Here is a 25590-nt window from a genome sequence, read left to right on the forward strand (position 1 = left end):
TCATTCAGGCATGGCCTGCACCTGTTACTAAAAAGCAGGTGAGGACATTCTTAGGGGCAGAAGTGTACTACAGAAAGTTTTTCCCTAGTTATAGTACAATAGCTGCTCCCCTCACAGACCTGACAAGGAAGAACAGGCCAGATAAGGTAGTGTGGACCCCAGCATGTGGGCAGGCATTCCAGAAGCTTAAAAAATCTTTGGAAGGATCCCCTGTGTTAGCCAGTCCAGATTACAGCAAATAATTTGTTGTACATGTGGATGTTTTGAACTATGGGGTAGGGGCTGTATTTAGCCAGATTTCCTCTGAGGGAGAAGAGTACCCAGTGGTTTATCTCAATTGTAGGCTCCAACCCAGGGAGGAATGCTATGCAGCTGTAGAAAAAGAATGTCCAGCTATAGTGTGGGCACTGCAGAAACCTCAGCCTTATCTGTATGGAAGAAAATTTGCTGTAATGACAGATCACAGCCCCCTAATATGGTGAAACAGAGCCAGCCAGCAAAATGCCAAGTTGCTAAGATGGACCCTGGCATTGCAAGCATATGATATGTCAGTGCAGCACTGTAGTGGGATTAGCAATGCCAATGCAGATGGGCTCTCAAGACAGGGAATGGGGTAAGGTATACTCAGATAGACCTGACCTCTCAAGCAGCGTTTCTCAAGTGTCACTTGAAAAGCTAGCTTGGGTTCTCTGGAGGGGGGGTGAAGATTGGGTAGAGATGGGTGAAGGCTACCAGCCTAGCCAAATAGAATTTGATACATAATTCTATCATTTGTAAATATAAATGTAAAATACAGGCTTGTTTCTTAAATGAAAGAAAATATTGTAAAATATTAAACTTCAAGATTGTAGCAACATTGCCATCTGCTGTAAAGAAAACTAAGTCAAGCATTTCAAATCTTTCTTTTGAAGTTAAAATTATTTCAAATATATCCTTTGATCTCTAGAGCTCGGAGTCAGTCTGTTTGGGCTAGCACATTCTTTCTATTGTTTTAACTTAAGGGATAATTACCAGAGTGTACATGTGAAATGTCTTTTATTGTTATAGCTTCCTGAGCAGGTGTTTGCTTGCTAAATAATGTAGCCTGTTGCCCTGGGAACCCCAGGCTAAGTGTAAAAAATTATGTAATCTGGGAGGGCCCAGCAGAAATGTTTGTTAGTGATTTTAAAAACTATGGCTCAGAGAGAGACTGCAAGCATATTTGTCTGACTATCCAACTCAGCACTGCCTTATGCTCTATGTAAGTAAGTTACTTTAGAAGTATGTTTTCTTGTAGCAATAGCTAGGAATTAAGAAAAGATTAAACTAAGTGTTTTTCTGTTATGTCAGAAATGTACTACTGAATTATTTTAAGTTTCTGTGTGATCTGTGAACTATCGAATAGCACTGTGTTGTAGTAGTATTGTCTTGTGTTTTTAGTTTTTATTATTAAATATTTCTAAAGCCTTTTCAACTGTGGCTGGTTTATGTAGAGATGAATTAAGCTGTAGAGTACAGTGCATACTTATAAGTGATCCTGTACTAAGCCCTTCCAATAAGCCTTGATTACTTAGTTACACTACTATTGGATAATAATATTGCACAGTAATAATTGGACACCCTTTTAAGGGCCTTTGGGTAGCTGATAATTATTAGCTGGTGGTGGCAAGAATTACTACCGCATAGTCTGGGTATAGGGGCACAGCTGGAGAATCTGTGTCAGCTTTTCCCAGGAGTGTCTGTGAAGTTGTAGAAATATTTATCTCAAAGTGTGTGTGTGTGTGTGTGTGTGTGTGTGTGTGTGTGTGTGTGTGTGTGTGTGTGTGTGTGTGTGTCAGCTACTTGGGCAGGGACATGAAGCACTGGTTGGACAGAGAGAGTACTGGAGGTTAACTTGCCAGCTAGTCTGAAATCTGGACCCTATAGCTGTGCCAGTGGGGAGTCTTATTGGGGACCTGGAGAGCAAGGGAGCAACCAGCCCTAGAGTAACTGTGATCTCTGTGTGCTCTTAAGAGAAATTGCACTTTACCGTGTGCATTTGTTATCCTTTCTTCTGCATGAGATGCCCTCTCTGGTATTAATGGTGAGGATTGAGGCTCCTTGATTGCTGGCCAGGGCATGGGCATCACAGTGACCATCACCATCCCTCAACATTAGAGGTTAATTTTGTTCTCCTATTGCCTTCAGTGTTTCATGAAAAAAAAAAACAGACCTCCATACCATTTTTAAAAAGTATATAATATTAACATAAAACTGTCTCAGACATGTAACATGATTTATCAAGATGCACTGGCACTGCTGTTAGCTAGCAGATGTTAACAGAATATTATGGATTATGGAGAAAGTTGGAATTTGACAAGTAACAGAGTTATTTGCAACAAAGCTCAAAATATACATTAATATCAATAACCGTACTATAACTGAATTCTATAAGTATATTTATTTTATTTATTTCAAATTTATTTACTGCGAAAGTCCTACTGGGACTGAGCCCATTTTCAGTGGAGGCCAGGGGAGAAACGTTTAAGATATATGTGCCCCCATGTCAAAAACTGAGCACAAAGCACACAAAATGTAGACGTACAGGCTTGTGCCCATACCAACTAAGCTAGGACTTAGCACATGCTATGTATACACAAACAGGCACTGTTCTTCAAATGTTGTTCAACAGCTGATGTCATTAGGCCATTATGGATTACAGCATCATTTGTAGAAAGACTATATTAGTGAGTCATTACCATGCACAATGTAAACCTTAACATAAAGTGTTGCAATATGTTTTTTTTAAACAATGATGTGGATGAATTTAACCAAGGTAACAGGTTCCCCTTTGTGATTTAGAACCCACAACATGCCAAAATTTAGACATACTGCATAGTTGCTTTACAGGCCAACCTACCATTTATCATAGCTTCCATTTAAAAAAGAGGTACTACAGGTGTTTATTAGAAATCATGACATACATGGTAGAATACAGAAAATGCATACAATTTGAACACCTATCATAGTGAAGACATAACAGCTATCAACACATAACTAAACATCTATGTTAAAGCAATGTTACGGGTATTAATGTTTAAATTAAATAAATGTGTCTGCAGTTGTTAATGAAGAATGATATGTTATATACGTGTTTATCTTTCAATTTGTAATGGTCTAATACGTGATGCAGTAGGACTATAACAGAAAACTACGAAATGTGCAGTCATCTGCAACCGAAGCAACTACAGCTACAAAGGACATAATTATTTATATTATTCCATTATTACATAACATGACAACATGGGTATTGAACTCATACTTAAGAGGACAGTATATACAATGTCCACTGATTTATCCCCACAAGCTAATTCTCACAGCAGCTAAAACATCATTATAAAAACATATACAAGACATATCTGGACTTTCCGTAAGAATGCTAAGGTTGCGATGATATGAGGTACTGCTAGCTATATCAGGAAAAATAGGGCATTGGAAGTGTAACATATACCAGCATAGCAAGCTGGAGTTTTGTAAAGAATTATATGTCATTTGCATATCAAACTGATTTGTACAAGTGCTTGTGTTGAAAATGTATTTGTAAAGCTGCCTGCATTAAAAATGTACCAACAGTGGATCCTACTAGACAGAAATGCACCTGTATGTTAGACTGCATTGTAATGGTTGAAATTAATATATTGTAACAAATGATACTGGAAGAGAAGAGGTTAATGTCAGTCCAGCTAACTTTGAAAAAATAGTCTGAAATTAAATTACCTGTATCAGGCCATAAATATTGTATCTTACAGTTTTGATTGCAGCCAGAGACAAAATATCTGTGAAAACCAGGACTAGTAATCCTACTGTATTGTCCTTATGGGTGAATTGCTACTCTGGATAGGTGGAGGTTTTTGACATGATTTTATAGCTTCAAGATGCTATAACACACCATAGCAAAGTTCTATGTGTGTGTGTGTGTGTGTGTGTGTGTGTGTGTGTGTGTGTGTGTGTGTGTGTGTGTGTGTGTGTGTGTGTGGTAGCACATATGTGCAAGATTCTGGCTTTATTTCTAGTAAAGGGGGTAGTGTGGGAACTAAAAGCCAGGTGACCAGATGCATGTGATGTCATTCTGTAATCTGGCACTGAAATGATGTGTTAATACCAGATGAGAGAGAAGTATCAGGGTAGTCTGTCCATGAAAACAAACACAAAGGAAGAGCACTCACCCATCATCTTGCCTTGCTCTAGTAAGTGAACTAGGGGACAGTAATTCTTTAGATCAGTCAAGAAAGTATAGTGAGATTAGCTAAGTATTGTTTTTCTGCATCTGTGTAAATCTTTCCATCTGTGTTATTTTTAATATTTCCTGTGGCTGAAACTCTGGTGTTTATTGTAAATGGATATTTAGCATTTTCAAGTTCTTTTATTATTTATTATTAAATATATTTAAACTTGTCATTGTGGCTGGCCTTTTAGAGAATATTTTAACTTTTGAGAGTATTTACATTTATTTGGTGACACTGTGGCCACTCCTGAAAGCCTTTCTGTATTGGTCAAACACTACCCTTTGTATTAGTATTAATTTTACTCAGTATAATTGGGTACCCTTGTAAGAGCCTTAGAGTAGCTAGCTTTGGAACATTCTGGTGGCAGTATTTACTTTATAATCTGGGCAGAGGGGGCATAGCTGGTAAATCTTTGCCAGCCTTTCCCAGGTGTGTGTGTGTGTGTGTGTGTGTGTGTGTGTGTGTGTGTGTGTGTGTGTGTGTGTGTGTGTGTGTGTGTGTGTGTGTATGTGTATGAAAATCAAATCTCGAGTGTGTGTGTGTGTGTGTGTGTGTGTGTGTGTGTGTGTGTGTGTGTGTGTATGTGTGTGTGTGTGTGTGTGTGTGTGTGTGTGTGTGTGTGTGTGTGTATCAGCTACTTGGACAGGGACACAGATCACTAGTTTCATAGAAAGAGTGGTGGAGGACTTGGCTTGGAATACTCATCTGAAGACTCATCTCTACAGCTGTGGTCAGTATAGAGTCTTATTTGTGGCCTGGTGATAGAGACAGAAAGAGAGAGAGAGAAAGACAGCCCCTGGATGCAAGTGTGTTCCCTGTGTGCTCTTAAGGAAAACTGTGCTTAGTGCAGAGTGCTGCATCTGGAAATACTGCATGTATCTATTTTTATTCCAAGTGAATGTCCCTCACCAGTGTCAGTGATGAGGATTGAGGTTCCTTGACTACTGGCTCAGAGGAGGGGTATCCTAAAGGTATACGTAAAATATTGTTAATTACTGTAGGTATTTACGGGCTGCCACCACACCTCGCTGACCCTCCCTCATAGCTCTGCTGCGTCCCTCCAATGTAGGTCATAATTGATGTGATGAATCTGCACTCCACTATGGTAGATTCCCATCCTCCATTGATGGTCTCTCATGATCTGGTTCCACACATCAATCATAGTTAAGTTTCTGTGTCTGGCACTCATCTACTTCTCCAGTCTGACATATACTGTGAACATCTGGGTCATCTCCTCATCCTTCCAATTGGGTGCATGCACACGTCTCAGCCTCTTCAGAGTAGCCATCATGATCCTCACGGTGTAGAAATCTGAAAAACATAAAAACACGTAAATGCTCTCTGAGGTACTGCTCAGCTTGCAATTAGCAATGGTCTGATCAGTTAATATATCAAAATCAATATTTGAAAGTGGTGTTGATGTCATGTTCTAAGATTATTGGAAGATAACAGGCACATGCCACACATGGTGCCATTTATTGATACCTGTTGGGTGTTTACGTGGTACATTGCATGTTTTCAAACATAATGGAAATTCACACAGATGTGCACAAATGGGATTTCAAAAACGTAAAATTTAATTAACCTCAGTAATTATGTATGGCACAAATGGTACTTAATGTTGGGTACACACAAAGTGCACTGATGTACATTGGCAACTAGTGGAATTTCTCTAGCACTATTTAGTAAATCTGTTAAAGATAATCATTTCAAAAGGTACATGATTAAAGCCATATTTACTCAAAATGCTAAGTTTAACAAAGGTTGTTAAAGGTTCCTGGAGTCATATTGTCTGTAAATGTATGCACACAGGTCTTGTTCTTCTAAATGTTTTGGTTCAGCCCCAAATGTGATTGTATAGACAGACTTCCACTGCAAATGATAACAGTATATAGAGGAGGATTTATGCATCATTCACAGTTCTTACTGACAATTCCTTGTACTCCATGGTCTAACTACAGAAACCTATTGATTACGATAGTATTAATATTTAGTATGTGAAGTTGATATTAAGGATATTTCCTAAATCATGTTTCTTAAACAGTATTAAAATGTGCTATTGCTGCTATGGATATTTCTTCAATGATGCTTCTTAACAAAGGTGTTATCACTACTGTCTCAATTTACTATGGGCAGGATTCATGAAGGCTTACACGGAGTTTAAGAGTAGTGTAAGCCTCCGTGTAAGCCTCCCGATCCAGGAACAACCCAAACCTCCGTGTAAGAGACAGCTAAAACGTCTCTTACACGGACTGGGCGTGGAAATGCTCAATACCTCATTTGCAGCTGAAAGATATGCAAATGAGGTATTTGAGTGATCCAGGAAGCCCAAAGCAGTCTGTGTAACGGATGTTTTAGCTGCAGAAATGTACTCAGCTGACAACTGAGTACATTTCTGCAAAATTGACAACGGAGCTATGTCAGCTCCAAATAAAGGGTGCATATGTGTTATCTAGCATGCCAATGGCCAAATATGTGGCCATTGGCATTAAAAAGTGTTGCAAAATTATTTAAAATAACTTTTTTTTTTCGTGGGATTTTGATGTTTAACTGCAGCGCACACCAGCGCAAATGGGGTGAGCTGCCTAAAAGTGAAATCCGAAGCTTATAAGCCCACAATTGTGGGTTTTATGTATTACATGGAATGACAATGCAGGGACTAGCAGACCAAAAACAATATGGCCACCGTGTAGTGGTTGCCAAGGGGGGGAAGCTCAGTGTAAGAGATGTAACTAAGCATTACTAGGCAATCCTATGTAAATGAGGGTTACAATACTGAATCACACTGCCACATAGGTAATGAGCACTTTCTGAGTAGTGTAAGAGTTACAGAAGCTGGAGGAATAGAGTAAGAGGTAGGTGACATCACGGGGGGGGAAAGATAGAAATAAATGTATCACATTGGAGGGCAGTGTAACGTGACAGATGACAGACAGACATCAGGGAGAGAGGTGTTTCCCAACAGAACACTAGGAAAGTCAAGAAATAGAGGGTGCACACTATCCCTACACTCAAACTTTCTTGATATACGTGAATGCGTGCGTGTGCGCGCGTGTAAGGCAGGTTCAACATGTGGGAGCGTGTTGCAAACCGTTTACAACAGTTTGCGTGGGCGTGCACGTGTGTAAGGCAATGTGCGCGCGTTTTACCATGAATCAGCCAAGTCCACACCATGTAAGGATGTGTGCGCGCGTTTAAGTAACTTTGAGCATGCTTAAGTTGGTGTGCACATTGCTCCCCCTGAGGAAACAGAGAGGAAACAGGAAACAACCAGAATACAAGGAAGCTGCCAGAGGATACTGCTGGAGTTAATTGTTGGAAACAATTGGAAGCAGGCAATTACACAGACAGACTAGAAGCCCAACCCAGCACTTAAAACACTGCAAACAGCAGTGCAGGGTGTTTCTCTCAAGAGATACTGCAAGAAAGGAGTAAGCTATCAGAATTGAAAACTGAAAAAGCTGAACTCAGAACAGAAATGCTAGGGGCTGCCATAGCTGTTATAATCAGGCATAGGCGAATTGCTGAGGGTGGTGACAATGCAGATGCTGACAGACAACCCAGAGTGAGGAGAAGGAGGAGAGTATACAGGCCCAGGGTCACCTACCATGGGTTACATGAGCTGGAGATAGTAGAGCACTACAGAGTGGACAGAGACCTTCTGCAGCAAATTGTTGAGCTGTGCAGGCCACGTCTCACACAGAACCAACAGAGTGGAACCCATCCCAGTGGAAACCAAGGTATGTGTTGGCCTAAGAATACTAGCAACAGGTACCTTCCAGAGACCAACTGGTGATATGATGGGGATATCACAGGCATCAGCCTCCAGGGTACTGCACCAGTTCCTGGATGCCATGTCAGCACATGTCGGTGATCATGTATATTTCCCCAATGCCCGTGAGGTATTGGCCAGCAATATGCGTCATTTCCAGCAAATAGCGGGATACCCTGAGGTACTGGGTGCAATAGACTGCACGCACATACGCATCAAAGCACCAGCCGGTGAGCGGGGTAGAGCCTATATTAATCACAAGGGATTCCCCTCCATCAACTGCCAGGTCGTGTGTGATGCCCAGGTAATAATAATGAATGTGTGTGTTGGCTGCCCTGGGAGCTACCACGATTCCCACATCTGGCATCTGACGCAGCTGTACCAATCATTTGCCAGTGGGGACTTCCCACATGGACACCTAGTGGGGGATGCAGGTTATGCACTTGAGCCGTGGCTGATGACACCCATCAGAAATGCACACACACCCGAACAGGAACGCCATAATGAGGCACACGCACAAACACGTAATGTTATAGAGCGTGTGTTTGGGCTGCTCAAGTCACGGTTCCGGTGTCTGGACACATCTGGTGGAGCCTTGCAGTACACACCAACTACATGTACCCAAATGATCATGATATGTGCTATGCTACATAATATGATCCTGCGAGAACAGCTGCAGCAGAACCAGCATAGGGCTGGGCCAAACATACCCCCACCATTGCCAAGGCCACCACAGGCAGAGGGTGACTCAGAAGAGGAACAACCTGACCTTGCCCCAGTAGGCAGAAGGAGGCGTGCCCAGTATGCCCTGGCCTTGGCAAAGAGACAACGCATAGCACATACACTGGCTCAGTAGGAACACTGGGACTGATACCCCCTCCGACTCACTCATATAGTAACAGGGACGCCTAACATGACACAACCTGCTTCCAAACATGTACAGTGAGTGTAGTATGTGCATCCGACAGAGGCAGCCCTGCAGCACCACCTGAGGCATGAATGCCATGTGTTAAGTAATGTAACACCATGTACCATATGCACACCTGAGGACCCTGACTAACATCCACCCTCACCAATCATAAACCACAAAAACACAAACCCACCTTCATAGGTACCACAAGGGATAGGAACCTAGATGCAATGCTACCCAATGCCAGAAGTATAAACAGCAAGATGCATGCAGTGTAAATGCACACAATATAGAGAATGTAGATATCAGTGCTGTAATAGAAAACTGGGTCAAAGCCCACATCCACACCCTAATACTACCAGGTCACATCTCATACAGTGATGCACAGCTGCAAAAAACATGGAACAAGCTACAAAACGAGGGTGACTAGCAATAAATGTCATGGATAGCCACACCCCCATGTTGGTACCACAACAAGAAGCAACATGGATTAGCCATGGTCAAATACCAATGGCTAAAACTGCCTACTACTATATAGCTTGCTGCAGACCACTGTCCTAATAGCAGGAACTGCACCAGGCCTATGTTGGAATACAGGAAGATATCAAGCCCCCCAAACCACATTATATTGCTTGACTGACAATACCTACACATACACCATAGTTTCATAGTTTCATAGTTTACTACTAGGCTATCTGCCCTAGTGCATTTATAAGCCTAGCCATAGTGATGTGGCTATTGCCACCCCTTATAGTGGTAATAAGTGTACAGAATAGATTCCGAATATTGTGCCTCTGAATTAGTAGTGACACATTATGACCCCCTTACTTAATTGAATAACTTGACTGTGCCTCTGTCTAGTAGTGACACAGGGAGGACCCCTGGGGTAAACCTACAATCTCACATCCACTTGTCCAGATTTCTCTTGAAGAGAGTCAGTGAGGGACTCTGTCTAACATGAACTTGGATTCTTTGCTAGAATGTGCGAAGCATCTGAGTTATGACTCTGTCCCTCCAGCATGTCCTATACATGTATGTGCTGAGGTTCAAATCTTTAGCTCTCATGGTTCTGGTGGATTTGGATTGCTTGCAGTGGAGCATGTCCACCAAATCCTGATTGGACATGGTCTTGTATGTCAGGCATAGGTCACCTGTAAGTAGGCGGTATGCTACTGAATAAAGCTGGATTTCCTTTAGTCTGGAAGCATATGACATGTGTTGTAGACCCTTGATCCTCTTGGTAAGGTACTTTTGGGGTCTCTCCAGTTGTTGCAAGTGCTGGGAGAGGTACATACCAAATGGGGCTTTGTATTCAATCATGGGCCTGATAAGGGAGAAGTATAGGGGTACAATGACCTCCTTTGATCTGGATGGAAAACCCTTCATGATAAGGTGGGCAAGATAGAAAGTCTTTCTAACCACTTTGGCAACATGGGTGTCAAACGAGAGGTCACTATCTACATGGGTCCCCAGGTGTCTGATTTGTTTTCTGTACTCAGTGGGTTGCTGTCTATGTATTGATTTGTGGGTACTTTGTTCCTCCCAAAGGGGATGATTACACATCAGTTGCATTCAGTTTCAGGCCATGATTCTGGCACCAGATATCTGTCTTTGTGAGGGCATTCTGTAGGATGTGTGTGCAGGCTGATGTATTCACTATGGTGCCTAGGTTGCAGTCATCTGCAAACTTTGTCAGCCACAACCCTCCTATGTTTGCTTTCACATCTGAAAAGTAAATGCCAAATAAGAGGGGTCCCAGGACAGATCCTTGTGAGACACCACTTGTGACTGGCTTTGAATCTGACAAGGCACCTGCAATGTCGACTTTATGGGTTCTGTTTCTTAGCCATTTTGCAACCTATCCTGTGACATATGGTTTTATATTTCAGCTGTTGAGCTTGTCTATGATGCCTGAGTGGGGTATTGTGTCAAAGGCCTTAGCCAAGTGCAGGTAGGCTGTGTGGACCGCTTAGCCCTCATCAATGGCCCTACTGACAGTTTCAAAATAGTCAACTAGGTGCAAAAGGCAGGATCTGCCCTGTACAAAGCTGAACTGGGTAGGATCAAGGGTCTGTAGGTCACCAATGTCTCTGTTTAAGAGCTCCATAATGACTCTTTCCATAGCTTTGCAGACAAGGCTGGTTAAGCTTGTGTGGTGGTAGTTCCCAGGTTCTGTGGAGGCATCTCCTTTGTGGAGTGGGACCACTGTTGCTGTACGCCAGTGTTCAGGTACATATCCTGTAGCAAGGCTAAGGTTAAATAGCATTTGTATATATGGGTTTAGCTCCTTCTGGAGTTCACATAGCTCGCAACTGGGGATACCATCAGGTCCCATTGATGCTGTGTTCTTGTCTTTGCTGAGTGCAGCTCTCACATGGACATCTGAGATGACAGTGAGGTTATATTCAGCTGTGATAACTATCTTCTTTTGGGGGTGAGGGACGGGGAAAATTGCACTGAACCTGTCTGCCAGAATGTTGCCAATATCTGTCAGGTCACTGAAATATATGTTGTTGTGTACCAACTCTGAGCATATCTGAGGGTTCCCACCCTGGTTTCTGACATAACTGAAGAAGGCATTGTGGTTATCTTAATTGTCTTTGGTGATTTTTGTCTCAGAGTTGACCTTGGATGTCCTTATGAGAGAATGTAGCTTTTTACTAGTGTTGATCACAGCTGCCTTCCCTTTAGGAGATGTAGCTCTGTCTTGCATTAGTATCCTTCAGTTGTTATACAGTTTGTTTATGGCTGGGGTCCACCAGACAGGCCACTTTCCCTTGGTGGAGAAGGTCTTGGTTTTATTTGTGATTGCATGGTCCATGCTTTCTTGGAGATGTCCGTAGAAAGCGTCTGTGAAGGAGTCACCATTGTGTGTTGTGGTTTCCACTGGCCCAGTGGGCTTAACGGATACCATCTCAGTCTGAAGAAGTGTGAAGTCAGCTTTTGAGACGTTTGTCACTATACTCTTTGTATTATACTAGCACCGACACATTTGTAGACAATTTCCCAGAATCCATCAAACAAAATGGACATGCAGAATGTAACACTTCCACAAGAGGGGTAAGCATACTGGATGTGATAATCAGAAATATGTGTACTGGATGTCAAGATGAGAAGTGTATCCCTCACTGGTAAGACCAGACCATAAAGTAATCACACTGTAGTTACAAATCCCGACCCCAGTCCCTGGCCAGAATACCACAGTGAAACACATGTATAAAGCATAGCTTGCCCCCCTACAAACCAATGTGGAATCCATGAAAGGCCCTGTGCAAGTCCAGAATATGGGACAAACTGCAGAACATGTCATACAGGCATACCATGAACACAGCCAAGAGTGCTTGGAGTCTGCAATCACAAATAACAACAAGACACAATGCCATACACCCAGGCATCTGGCATACTGGACTCCAGCAATTACTAAACCATTGAAGAGAATGAGGAAGCTACCACATGATAGACCAAACATAAAAAGTGAAGTAATCAGTGATCACTAGTATGGCAATAAAATGTGTCCACACATACAATCCACTAAGGCCAGGCAAAACAAGTAGAATCTGTGAATCCAGTGGCAATGTGACACCTGTCCCAAGTACACACACAACAACTCACCCCAATAAATACAAATATATGTGATAGATGCAACCAGGTAGCCAAACCGGAGCCTGAGCACCCCCAAATCAGTACTGTCAAAACTAGTCAGGAGGACAAGGTAACCACATACACCACAAACCCAGTCCCACATAGACCTAAAACGACTGTAAACCAAACACATAAACACAAAAACATTCCCAGAGGCCCTAATTACAAACACACAACACCAACACAAGCCTCCAAAGCAGACACCCAATAAAACAACCTCCAGACATAGCACATGTAACACATAGTACACAAAGCTGGTGTGCCAAACAGTCACAGGACATAAGGAGAAACAACATGCCTGATACAGTTGTAATAGGTGACTCCATAGTGAGACATGCTGCTGTTCCAGGGATGGCTTGCACCTGTTACCCATGAGCGTCTGGATATTGCCTAAGGCTTTTGCAACCTACAGAGATCCTTTCGTAGGCAAGGCAGAAAAGACTAACCCACCACCATAGAAAACAAAACTGGAAAGAAACAGAAAGGTAATGCTGATCAATGCCAGATGTGTAAACCTCAATATGCATGCTCCTGAGGCCCTCCCCAGTATGGAGAACATTGATGTTTGTCCAGTGATAGAAACCTGCTGCAAGCCTCGTGACAGCACACCAGCACTACCAGGTAATACCACATATCATGTGTTATGGCCACAAAACCTGGAACAAAACATAAAAGGAGAGTGAGTATCCATATTCAGCACAGACACCTATACGTCCAGTTAACTGACAATGCTTATGTCATTGCAGTCCACCCATGTGCAACTAACCGTAGGCAAGACTGCTGTACAGTCTGTAGCATGCTACAGACCACACTCTCACACACAGGAACCCTACCCCACTGTCCTGAAGACAGTGGACAGTATGAATGTACCACCAAATACAAAACAAGGTACACACAAATTACCACATAGGTGGTAAACCATTATGTGTGGAAGGAGTAATCAGGGACCTAGTGACACAAGTGGACAGTAACCTGTTATGTGACAGTCACATCGCCAATTTGGCTAGGAAGACTGTCTATATTGGACACTGTATCATGAAAAGATTCACATCTACATCAACAAAGGTCATTGTGCCCCTATACTGTTCCCTTATCAGACCATATTGTAGTACAATGCCTCATTTGGGATGTACATTACCTGGCACCTGCAGCAGTTAGAAAGACCTCAAAGGTACCTCACCAAGAGTCAGAAAGGGTCTCAAATATATCTCATATGCTGCCTGGCTGTAGACACCACAGCTGAATGCAGTCACATACTGCCTACACAGAGGCATTGTATGTCTGTTGTACAAGTCCATGTCCAGCACAGAAGTAATGGACATGCTCCACCCCAGAAAACTCAAAGCCATCGGAGCTGTGTGAGTCAGAGATGTCAACCTCAACACATAATCAAATAGGATGTGCTGGAAGGACAGATACCTAACCCTGAGTCTCTCCACACCCTGGAACAGAATACCACTACATGTTAGGCAGAGACCCTCACTGACACTCTTCAACAGGAAGTTTGCAAAATGGATGGATAATTGTAGATGTACACTGGGGGTCTTTACTGTGTCATGTCCAGACAGAGGCACAGCTAAGTAAATCATAAATGGCCATAATATTCACATAGCAAGGGGTGGCAAAAGCCACATACACTGTGGCTAAGCTTACAAATGCCCTAGGGTGGATAGCCTAGTATGAACCTATGAACCTATTATGATACAAATTGTACAGGACACTAAGGATAACCCCAAGGCTGCTGCAACTGATGGTAGGGAGCGTGTTGTGAATTCCCAGATATGCTCTGGATCACACAAATATTACAAACAACATACCAAACACACACACGTATTGCCAACATACATCCTGACAGGTGCAGTGCAAACCCCCCCCTCCCATAATGCAAAATATCTTTCCCAGCAGACTGCTGCCTCCCTGACATTATGTCAGCCTTACCACAGGATATGTGCCCAAAGAGGAGTGTACAACAACAGTGGTCTTTCTCAAGAAAGGTGTCACCTGAATGGATACTAAAATCAACCACCACAGAATCCTGAGAAGCTTGGTCTGCACAGCTACGGAAAGGATCAGCATGTACTGCAGACATACAGATATTGGGGATCTATTGACACCCGACCCTACCCAGTGTGGGTTTATTAAGTGCAGACCCTGCCCCTAAACATGTGTGACTCAGTTGAAACAGTAATTGAGGTCACTGATGAGGGCAATGTGGTCCACACAGTGTAGCTGGACCTCTATTGGGATAATATTCCAGAGTGAAGGGAGCCTCTGAGTTATGAATGTGTCCCTCCAGCATGTCCTATGTCCTATGTATATCACTCCTGAGGTTCAAGACTTTCCAGCGTGTAGCTTGATGGGATCTGGATATTCTGAGGTGCAGCATGACCATTAAGTCAGGGTTTGACATGGCTTTATATGTCAGGCACAGATTGCCTATGAAGAGGCAGTATGCCACTGAGTAGAGCTGCTGTTTCTTTAACCAGTCAGTATGTGGCATCTGTTTGAGCCCTTTCATCCTCTTGTTGAGGTACTTTTGTGGTCTTTCCAGTTGCTGCAGGTGTCTGGTAAGGTGCATGCCGACAGGGGCATTGTAGTCAATTATGGGCATGATGAGGGATGAGTAAAGAGGCACAATGTCCACCCCTGATCTACATGTGAATCCCTTCATGATGAGGTGGCCTATATAAAATGTTTTCCTAACCACTTTGGCCATGTGGTTGTCAAATGAGAGAATGCTATCAACTTGTGTACCCCAAGGTCCATAATTCCTTCATCTGCACTTAATGGATTAACACATATGTGGTACTTTGTGGTCACTTTGTTTTTGCCAAAGGGGATGACTATACACTTTTTGGCATTCAGCTTGAAGCCATGGCTGTGGCACAAGTCGTCTGTTTCTAAGAGGCCCTTTTGGAGGATGCGTGTGTTGGCTGGAGAGTTGATTATGGCATCCAGTTTGCAGTCATCTGCGACTTGCTCAGCCACAGTCCTTCCATGTTGGCCTGTACCTCTGATAAATATATACTGAACAAGACAGATCCCAGGGCTGAGCCTTGTGGGACACCACTTGTAACTGGTTTTGAGGCTGACATGGCTCCAGCAATTCTAACCATGTGTGTTCTGCCCTTGAGCCACTGTGCAATATCTGTAGTGACATAGGGGTTAATATGTGCACTGGTGATCTTCCCTAGAATGCACAAGTGGGGTATTGTATCAAAGGCTTATGCAAGGTCCAGGTAGGCTGTGTAGACCACCTTCCCTTTGACAGTGGCCTTGGTGACTGTTTCAAAGAAATCAAACAGGTTTGAGAGGCAGGATCTGCCATTAACAAAGCCAAACTGTGTATGATGAAGTGTCTGTAGGTCCCCAATATCTATATTTATGAGGTTCATGATGATCCTTGCCATAGCTTTGCAGACCAAGCTATTCAGACTTATGGGGCGATAGTGTCCAGGATCCGTTAAGGCACCACCTAAATGTAGAGGGACAACTGTTGCTGTACACCACTCTTTGGCCACATATCGTGTAGTAAGGCTGGGATTGAACAGTAGTGTTATGTCTGGGTGTAGCTCTTCTTGGAGTTCATGTAGGACACAGCCTGGGACACTGTCTGGTCCCATTGATGCAGTGTTTAATGCTTTGGAGAGGGCAGCTCTTTCCTGAGCATCTGAGATGTCGGGGGGGGGCAGCACTCTGCTGGGAGAAATATTTGCCCTTTTGGTGTGGAGGGGGGGAGAAGGTAGCAGTGAACCTGTCCACTAGGATGTTGGCAATGTCTGTGTGTTTGGTATTTCTTGTGACATCTTGGACTACCTCTGAGCATATCTGGGAATTACCACCCAGGTTCCTAACATAACTACACAAAGCCTTGTGATTATCCTCAGTGTCTTGTGGAATCTGCTCTCAAAGATGGTCTTAGACAATCTTATGAGTGCCTGTAGTTTTCTTTTAATACTCATCTGTGATGCCTTGACATTTTGGGAGTTTGTTGTATCATTTAGTAGCTTCATCCTTCTACTGTATAGTTTGTTTATGGCTGGTGTCCACCACACAGGACGTCTGCCTTTGGAGGATTGGGTCTTGCTTTTATTTGGGATTGCATGATCCATGCATTCCTGAAGGTGTCCATAGAATGCCTTTATACAGGTATCTGCAGTCTGGTCCATATTTTCAACAGGCCTAGGGGCTTTGAAGGTTTCCACATCATTTATGAGGAGTGTGAACATGCTTTACATGAGTTGTTGACTGTATTCTTCTGTGCAGGGGGGTGGCCTTGGGAAGTGAATATCCAGTGAGACTAGTACACTACAGGATGCAGATTCCCCTTTTGAAATACTGATTATGTCGGCACTCTATAACTATATTACCTGAATTAAAGCTCCCCAGTATTTCGTATAGCGCGCTCTGCTAATGCTTCTGTCTCTAGTATCATAACATAGTTCGATAGGGGTTTGAATCCTGCAAAGGGAATGTGTGTAAGTGGGGTTTGTGTGTGTGCATAATGCTGTGATGGAAAAGTCCCCTTTTGCCAACTGGGAGAACACACTACAGGGTGCACATCCTTCTTCCTAAACACAGATGATGTCAGCACCCTCTAAGTACAGCATTAGAAACAATTTCTCCCACTAATGCAAATAGCGCACTCTGCTAATGTGTCTGTTTCTAGTGTCATAACACAGTTAGGTAGGGGTCTGAATCTTGCAAATGGAAAGTATGTGTTTTAGTGTGAGTGGGGGTAGTGTGTGTGCACAATGCTGGGGGTGGGATGTGGCTTTTGCCAAATGGGGCTACGCACTGCAGGGTGCACATTTCCCTTAACAAACAGTGATGTTGACAGCACCCTATACAAACAACATGACAACAGACAACTGCCAGTACTCAGTATAGTGCTACATGCTACTGTAACATGTACATGTACCAGAACATACCTAGATAGTGTTTTGAAACCTGAATGCGGCAAGTGTGTGGATGTGGGATGTTTCCGTGTGTGCATTTCCATATGGAAAACATGTTGGATGTGGCAATCAGGGAACCAAAGTACCTGATGCACATTACACTTTTAAACTAATGAGGTTGCCTGCACCCTGTGAGTACAGGTAGAAGAGAAATCGGTAGTAATCCAAATAATGCACTTTTCAAATGTGTACCTGTCATGTGTCGACAGCTACTCATGTAGGGTAATAAATAATGGAAATGGCAGGTGAGCGTGTGCATGTATGGGGGTAGCAGGGTGTGTGTAAATGCATGTGTGACAGAACAGATACATATAGCTGAATCTACAATACAGCACATGATGCACATTCCCATAGTCAATGGTAGCATGTGATGGTGTGCAGCTGGTACACTTTGGTAAGTAGTATGGGTGCAGATAACAATTCAGGACATTCATACAGTTACTGCAGCAGGAATGCTGGGATATACACACAATCATAGTGGAACAGTGAACAGTTACCAACAACGTATTTACTTATACACATCTATGTAGTCACCCTGTGCATCAGCAACGTGTTTACCTTTTCCTGCACTGATGTTGTAGTATGCAGGAGGTGGCACAGTGTCATCATATGCACAGGGTGTGGGTTAGGTATGCCCAAGCCAGCCACTGGTACCACCAATTGACATGTGTGTGTATGTGTGTTTGTGAGGGGCAGCAGTACAGGGTGGACCAGTGTTGGTGCAATGTGTGTGTGTATGTGTTTGCCCTAGGTGTTAAATTTCTGCATGTGTGTAAGCACGCACACAGTCCCACATAATGGCTGCCATGTACAGGGTTTTGTGGACAGCCACAGACTGCACCTGTCAGGTCATCCAGATCAGTGTCTGTGGGCAAGGACACGGTACCTGTGCCTGGCAGGGGTGCTACGGACCGTATCCGGTACTAAGCCAGACTGGGTACTGTCATCGTAAGTGGGTGTGTGTTGACTGGACACAGTTCCCTGTTGGGACTGTCCAGAGCCACGTGCACGTGGTCTCCTGGGGCGTCCTGATGACAGCACTAACCCAGCATTGCTGGGGCTGCTGCTGGCACTTGAGGTGCGTGAGTGGGCTTGTTGTCGTCCACGGCGACTGCCAGCTGGTGCTGTTGCCGGCATACGGCCACGTCGATGCCGCAAACACACACCATCGCCCTGGCCCATGGACATCTGGTTGTGGAGCAGCTGTTGTATGTCCCCACAACGTCTGTCAACGACATCTGTGAAATTACGAATAGCATTCGCAATGTCACACATGCCATCTGTCATGGCTGTGCGACATGCTGTCAGCTCCCTCAGACCCTGTCTGGTGTACCCTTCCATACATGCCTGTGCCTGCATAACAGTCCAAAACATAGTGGAGGTTGCACTCAAGTCATTCCAAGGCAAGTACAAATATGACTCACTCATTGTCCATGCTGGTGTGAATGACCTGACACATACCTCCCTGGACTACATGAAAAGAGACAGAAGGGAGCTCTCTGAGCATGTATCCCAAGACAGTATGACCCTGACCTTGAGTAGCATCTTACCCTCACCAAGAATGATGCCACAATATCAAGGCAAGATGATCACTTTCAACAATTGACTGAAGTACTGGTGTCATTCAAAGGTGATCCAATGCCTGTCAGCTTGGGATGATATGCGGTACAAGCCACGATGCTTTGCTAGGGACAGCTTGCACCTGTCACCCCTGGGCTTTTGGATTTTGGCAAAGGCTCTTGCTACACCCATAGTGCCTTTATTAGGCAAGGCTCATAAGGCAAACCCACATCCATAGGTATCACAAAGGATGAGGAACTAAGAGTAATGCTACTCAACGACAGAAGTCTAAACCTCAAGATACACGTACTCAAAACTCTACTTAGCATTATGGACATCGATATCTGTGCAATAACAGAAACCTGGTTCAGGTTTCCCAAGAGCACACCAGCACTACCAGCTTATACCTGTTACCATTCTTGTTGGCCCCAACACTTGGACCAAACAACAAAAGGAGGGGGAGTATCAATATTCATCAAAGATACCCACACCTCCACATTGGTGGCAAAGTACCACATAGGTGTTAAGCCATTAAGTACAGAAGAAGTAATTGGGGACCTGGGGAACAAACTTGATAGCAATCTGTCATTTGACACCCACGTGGACAAAGTGGATTGAAAAAACATGTTATATAGCCCAGCTAATCATGAAGGGATTCACATGTACATCAGGGGAGGTCATCGTGCCTCTTTACTCATCCATCATCAGGCCTATAATTGAGTACAATGCCCCTTTTGGGATGTACCTAACCAGACACCTACAGCAACTGGAAAAACCCCAACAGTACCTCATCAAGAGGATCAAAGGGCTGAAACAGATGCCATATGCTGCCCGGTTAAAGAAAATCCAGCTGGACTCAGTGGCATACTGCCTGTTCAGAGGCAATCTGTGTCTGACGTATACAGCCATGTCCAACCCAGAAGTAATGGATATGCTGCATCTCAGGAAATCAAAATCCCATACAGCCACATGCGCAAGAGACCTGAACCTTAGCACTGAAATAAATAAGACATGCTGGAGGGACAGATTCATAACCCAGAGGCTCCCTTCACTCTGTAATGAACTCACAGTACAGGTTAGGCAGAGTCCCTCATTGACTCTCTTCCATAGGAATCTGGATGAGTGGATGGGAGATCATAGTTGTACCCAGGGTATCACTTCTATGTCACTGTTAGACAGAGGCACAGTATACTAACCTCGGAAAAGGGCATAGCAAAACAAATTTTAATTGGGTGGCAAAAGACAAACATATTCTGGCTAGGCTTATCAATGCCCTAGGGCAAATAGCCTAGTAGGAACCTATGAACCTATGTGTACTGCTATACTAGTTCTGCCATATGTTGCATGTGTGTGTGTTGTGGGGGATGCGCAGGTAATGGCCAGATATTTCTGCACAGGCAACACTTCTGAAACACTCTGGGTGTTCATCCCAACATACTGTATGTGTGTTGCCATCCAACACTGTGATGTGGACACACATTACTCAGCCTGGATATACATATCCCAACAACACCACAAGCACAGTACACTACCTTGCTATGTATGTATGTAATTACACAGTTATTCACTAGTTAGGACTGTGATGCTATCCATGCAGCCCACTGGGCCAGTTGAAGCCACAACACACACTGCTGGCCCCTTTGCAAAAGCTTACCACAGACATCCCACATAGTGCATGTAATGTGCACACACATATCTAACCCAGACCATATGCACACCACTTATTTATCCTGTCCAGTGGACTACAGATACAGGCACATTGTATAACAATAGCAGGAGGCTACTTTAGCACAGAGCAGATTCACATGAAGGCAAGGCATCTGTGGTCAGCAGTGGTAAGATGCTTCACATTCACCAAATGCACAGATATTGGCAACATTGTTGCAGACAGTTTAGGTGCAGGTACCCCCCCCATTCTCCTACACAAGTGGAATTAGTTATCACAGATGAATGTAACCTCCCTATCATCTCACATGTCCAGGTGAGGGCCACCATCAGCATTGCAGAACACACAGCATCACTGTTACAAAATGGTATCCCTGGATGTGTGATACGTTCACCCCTAGAGGACATAGCACCACATTACAGACTGATATTAAACCCTGGCCATACTACAGGATATGTACCTGAACAGTGCCATACATACACAGTGGTCCCACACCAATGAGGAGGAACCTCTACTGACCCTGGGAACTACTGCATCATATGCATAACTGGCCTTGTGTTCTAAGCTATGGAAGTTTTAAGTATGGAAGACATGTACAGCAATATTACATATGTATATATATATATCAGGACTATGTACACACAACCTATCTCATGGACATACCTATAGATAGTGAACTATGATACATTTGGAGGTTTCACAGTAAACACAGTATTAACCTGCTACTTTGCATTACCTGTGGTTGTGTCAGCTGCTGTTGTGTCACTGGTGCTACTTGCTGTTTGCTGCTGCTGCTGGTTTTGTTGCTGTGATGATGCATTTTTTTTTTATTACTGCCTTTATTGCTTTCTTTCTTTCTTTCTTTCTTTCTTTCTTTCTTTCTTTCTTTCTCTCTCTCTCTCTCTCTCTCTCTTTCTCCGTCGGTTTGGTGCAATGAATGTATTGCATGTGTGGAGTGTTAGTACTTGATGCTTTTGTAGGTATCTGCATAGGTCCATGTGATGGCCTCTGCACCAATTGTAAGGCAGCATTTGCTAATTGCATGCAGCCAGTTGTGTACTGATTGCATGTCTCACTGTGATTTCAGGACAGTGCTATAAAAGGGTATGTGAGATAGGCGTTGCCCTTTCAGATTGTAAGGGCGTGGACCATGCTGCTATGCTGTCGACAGTGTTCTGTGAGTGTGAAGGTTAGTAAGTCTCTCATGATTCATGCTGTGTTGTAAATTCAGGTTGCTGCATTTCTCTCACCTGTTCCCTGTAGTGAGTGTGTATGCATACTGACACCTACAACTATATTTCATATGTATTAATATATATATATATATATATATATATATATATATATATATATATATATATATGTGTGTGTACATATACATACTTTCATATATGTACATTAGCTGACATTATTAAGTACAAGCTAACAATTAGCAGGGCTGTTTCTGTTAACACTAAACTAGTATGGGAATCCAGTAATTAGGACAGTAAAAGTCTACTTGACATGCTTTGGGTAGTACACATCCTATATTGCCTTTATCTTCATTCCTACTATTACATGTTCTACTTATTTTAGCACTATATTCCTGTATGAGAGTCATGGCTTAGTGGTAGGTCATACAGACTAGTGTTACAATGGTCTTGTGGTAGGCCTAATAGTATGCTTCTATTTTGCTCTCAAATTGAGTACAGGGCCTATCAATCAAAGTGCTGAAGGCACCTTTAAGCAGTTAAAAGGGTTAGTAAGTCTCACAGGAGTCAGGCTGTGTTGCAGATTCTGGTTGCTGCATTTATCTTCACTGTTTCCTGTAGTGAGTGTGTATGCATACTGACACCTACCACTATATTTCATATGTATTAAAATATATATATATATATATATATATATATATATATATATATATATATATATATATATGTACATATACATACTTTCATATATGTACATTACCTTACATTATTATGTACAAGCTAACAATTAGCAGGGCTGTTTCTGTTAACACTAAACTAGTATGGGAATCCAGTAATTTGGGCATTAAAAATCTACCTGACATGCTTTAGGTAGTACACATCCTATATTACCTTTATATTGATTCCTACTATTACATGTTATATTTATTTTAGCAGTATGCTCTTGTATGAGAGTCATGGCTTAGTGGTAGGTCATACAGACTAGTGTTACCAAGATCCTGGGTTCAGGACTGACAGTGGGAGTTTATTTTTCTTTCAAAATGAGTACAGGACCTGTCAATCAAAGTGCTGAAGGCACCTTTACGTAGTTAAAAGGGTAAGTAGGTCTCACAGGAGTCAGGCTGTGTTGTAGATTCTGGTTGCTGCATTTATCTTCACTGTTTCCTGAGTGTGTATGAATACTGACACCTACCACTATATTTCATATGTATTAATATATATATATATATATATATATATATATATATATATATATATGTATATATATATATATATATATATATATATATATATATATATATATATGTATGTGTACATATACATACTTTCATATATGTACATTACCTTACATTATTATGTACAAGCTAACAATTAGCAGGGCTGTTTCTGTTAACACTAAACTAGTATGGGAATCCAGTAATTCGGACATTAAAAATTTACCTGACATGCTTTGGGTACTACACATCCTATATTGCCTTTATATTGATTCCTACTATTACATGTTATATTTATTTTAGCACTGTGTTCTTGTATGAGAGTTATGGCTTAGTGGTAGGTCATACCGACTAGTGTTGCCAAGGTCCTGGGTTTGAGACTAGTAGTGGGAATTTATTTTTCTTTTGAAATGAGTACAGGACCTGTCAATCAAAAGTGCCAAAGGCACTTTTAAGCACTTAAAACCAGGTCTGCGCTCATTTGCGCAGAGCTCACGCATGCGCACTGGCGGTTAGCTCCGTGCACACAAGTGCACACCTGCGCTATTTTCTTTGAAAGAAAAGAAAAAGGGGTGACAGGAAAGTGGTGAAAAAGGGGTCACAAAGAGGATAAGACAGTAGGGAAACAAGCTTGGGATTTGCAGGAAGGATGTAGGTGAGGCCCATAGCTGCCCATGTCTTTCTCAGCAACAGCTGTGCATTTGTATGTAATTTGGTGTGACATTTGAAACCTTCCACCCCTGAGAGAGGTGTCAGGACAACATTAATACCTGTTGTACAGCCAATTGTAATTAACAGTTTCAATGTCCAGTGGACATGTGTGCAACATGGACAGCCATGTATGGGGCATCATTTTTTGTGGGTACAGAGTGCCCTTTTTTTTTTTTTCAGGTGAGAGTGGTATGTCAGGTGAAGGTAGTCGGTATAGCTGGGGAGGTAGGTTGGGTAGGTTAACAGACAAGACAGACAAGACGCATACAGGGGTGGTGTATGACACATGTGGGGGGGTTACACAAATGACGGGGACGGAGGTTGGGATATCCAGGGCACATGACCCCACAGATGGCAACAGTGGAACTGATATCCCCACCCATAGGCAGTTGCCACTGTTCCTTCACAGCCCAGGATGGGGCTGTGCTGGGGGCTGTGCAGGCGGGACAACGGGCATGCCCGTAAGCTGTGCCACCCGGGCCTCAAGCTGGCGTAGGGGCCCAAGAACAGAGTCTTGGATCTCCCTTCGCACCACAGACCAGAAACCTTGGAGGGTGAGTGGGCCACTCCTCCACACTTGCAGAGGGGACAGGCCCCATCCTGCAGCGCTTCCACCGAAGGTGGTACAGGGCCACCGGAGGAGGGTCCGCCTGGGCACTAGTGCCAGGTGCAGTCGCCAGATGAGGTGGGAGAGGTGGGTCCGCTGGGACCCGCCTTCCCAAGCGTTCTACGTTTGTGAGTATGTTATGTTAGTTTGGGTTAGTAGCAAATTATTCCATTCAAATTAGTTGTAACAGCATGCATTGGTATTCCCATTAAACAAACACCCAGATATTAACACCATTGAACAACAGGCATATCGATATCACATGCATTATTTGAACAGAAATACACAATCAAACAACATGCAGGGTTGATTAATGGCAACAGGCCATCAGGTTTGCAGGTATGAACAGGGCACATGCAACAACGGACATGCATATATTTTTGTAACAACAGGACAAATGTCCATGGTTAATGAAATGTTCACATACCAATATTTAGCGAGTTTTTTAATTTGCAATTATAGGGTGGGGTAGAGAAAGAAAATGATGACACGTTCATAAATTATACATTAATATACATTTGTAATAGAAACACAATTATCGTGTGGGTGATAGTTTCCAAATGATTTTTAATTGACTGTCATGCTAGACCTGTTACAGATACATCACTATCCTAGTTATTTTGAATTTGATCACATACATCATCCTGCTACACTTTGATGACAGGGCAGGGGACAACTATGGATGTGTAGCATGTCAGACAATCATTCATTCTATCTGAAAATTGTTGACTGTCATCACCATATACAGATTGTGGCTTAAACATTCAAGTTTCAGACACACTGAAATCAGTTTGGGATGTTAATTTTTAATTCCCACATGCATTTAGTTCTGTAGAACCACACTGAGGCTTATATATTCAGGAGTTATTACTACTTTATTTATTGATACATGACCCTTTCTGTCACTCTCACACATCCTGCTATTTCACAGTTCAGGTTGGTACTTCTAGGCTTTGTTCACATATTAGACCTGTGGTGATTCAAACACTTTCCAGCAGCCTCACTTCTGTCATGATTCAGCATTTCAACAGGGGATATATCTCACATGTGATTAACTCAGCTTCTGAAGCTGTACTCTTGAGACTACTGCAGGTTATACTACATTTAATTAATGGT

The sequence above is a fragment of the Protopterus annectens genome, chromosome 13.part0 (assembly GCF_019279795.1).
Source record: "Protopterus annectens isolate FY-2018-M chromosome 13.part0, PAN1.0, whole genome shotgun sequence".
In the NCBI taxonomy this organism is placed as follows: domain Eukaryota; kingdom Metazoa; phylum Chordata; order Ceratodontiformes; family Protopteridae; genus Protopterus; species Protopterus annectens.